We start from the raw sequence: 2,071 nt of genomic DNA on the forward strand, positions 1-2,071 counted from the left end.
TCTGCTGTTGCACGGTCCACGTGGAGTCTGTCATGGCAATGATCTGGGTCTGCTGAACTGGCCAGTGAGGGGACCCCTGAGCACAGCTCAGATAGGTGGGATAATGTCCTGCTCACAACCTTGCACCTTTTCTTCCCTTCTCCAAGTCCAGGAAATTAGCAAAAGCCGTCTGGTGCCTGGGTGGGAAGGGGTGGCTGAGGGATCTCTTCTGTAGGTCTGCTTTGCAGTTACATGGAAAATCCCTGGTTTTGTGCTAACGTCTCATTTTAGCATATTCTGTTGCCTAAATTCTTGATGCTGCCTTTTTCCTGTGTCTGCTAAGTGTCTTTGAAGAGGCAATGTGTGGGACTGTGAAGGGTCTCTGTGTCTTTAGTGTATATGAAATTAACAGTACATATTTATATTGTCTGTATTTGGACAGGAATTAAATTCCTTTTTTTTGCTGCTAGCATGAACTTGCTGCCATACATGGTAAATAATCTGAAAATGCAAAGCATCTGGCATTTTTGAAGACCATTCTCTGCTACCACACAATATACAAGCATTTAAGCCATTATGTTTAGACTGCTGAGGAAAAAAAGATTAGAGTAGTTGAGCATAGCAAAAAACCAAGAGAGTCACAAATATGTGAATTCATTTCAGTAAGTGTTCAAGCAGCTGTAGACTTCATATTTAGTTCTAAAAAGGTCCATGTGGAGTTCTTTCTGTTCTGAATTTTAATATATACCCAAATGTGGTCTCTCCTGATGAATAAAATAACTATTTTTCTACTTCCTCGAACTCTTTTCCTGATTCTATTCATATTTCAACCTTGTGAACAGACTTTCTTTGTTTGCTCTGGCTTTATCTAATGGCAGAATTAGATGACAGTAGTCTCTCAAAATCTCAGATAGCTCTTCCCTTGCTAAATTCATTTTTCAGCTTGTCTCTTAGTTCTTTGCTGAGCTGGAATCAAATCAGATTTTCTCATTAAGTCTCTCTCAAGCAGCATTTGAATCCATCATGGACGTTTGTGCTAGAGATGCAAGCCTTGGTCCTAGTACTTACCTCAGTATTTGAGCTCTCAATTTAACATGGGAAAAAAGTACAGAATTTGGTGTGCGTGTTTGGGTTCTATTAGTATTAAAGACATCTGGGAGGCTCTGAGTATTACTAAACTAATGGACTGCCTGGAGCCTTACAGTGCACAGTGCCTTCAGCTCTCTATAAATTATATGAGTGTACTGTTATAGCAGCAGTTAGTACTTTCATGTAGCATAACTGGACTGCTTTAGCAGTGTTTTACTAAACTGGGTCGTGTAAAGTATTCTGTAGTCACGTGAACCCTTCTGGTATTCACATTCTGTAGACATCACATATAAATTATTTTTGATTTCAGAAGCTGCTAGTAATGTAAGCTTATGTGCAAATAAGAGGGTCTTCAAGGTTGATGATGGTTTTGTGTACATGAAAATAGAGAAGGAACACTTAGGATGTTAGCATTAAGATTGTAAAGGGCTGTTTGTGTTCAGAAAAGTTAGGGATAAATTAAATGTGTTGTTTTAAATTGTATTTGTTAAAACATGCTAATCCTGTAGTTGAATGCTCCCAAGTACTTAATTTTTGAGTGTTTCAGGATATCCATTTTCTGTGCCATCCTCATAAATTTACTGAGATGAATGTTTCTCCATGGCTTTCTACATGTGCAGACATCTGTGCAGATAAGCTGGCTGGTCAGCTGGGAGCCAGTTCAGAAACAGAAACTGGGGCTGTTCTGGCATTGAAATAATGTTAAGAAGCTATGCAGAAATACTCAGTCAAGTTTGCCAATATGGTTGTATGATTTTTGTTGACTTGTGTTTGTGGGAGTCAGAATACTGGCAGAATAAATGCATATTTGTCTGCCAAGGAGCTTATAGACATGCCTTATCCACTCAGTAGTTGAATTTACTTGAGCTTTGCTCTTATTAGTTAGTGTCGTGGCTTAACCCCAGCCAGCAACTAAGCACCACGCAGCAGCTCACTCACTCCGCCCCCCCCCCCCCCCCCCCCCCCCCCCCGCGGGGGGGGGGGGAGCAAGAAAAAAAAAAAA

This window comes from Haliaeetus leucocephalus, unplaced genomic scaffold, assembly GCF_000737465.1.
Source record: "Haliaeetus leucocephalus isolate CR32 unplaced genomic scaffold, Haliaeetus_leucocephalus-4.0 Scaffold173, whole genome shotgun sequence".
NCBI classification, from domain to species: domain Eukaryota; kingdom Metazoa; phylum Chordata; class Aves; order Accipitriformes; family Accipitridae; genus Haliaeetus; species Haliaeetus leucocephalus.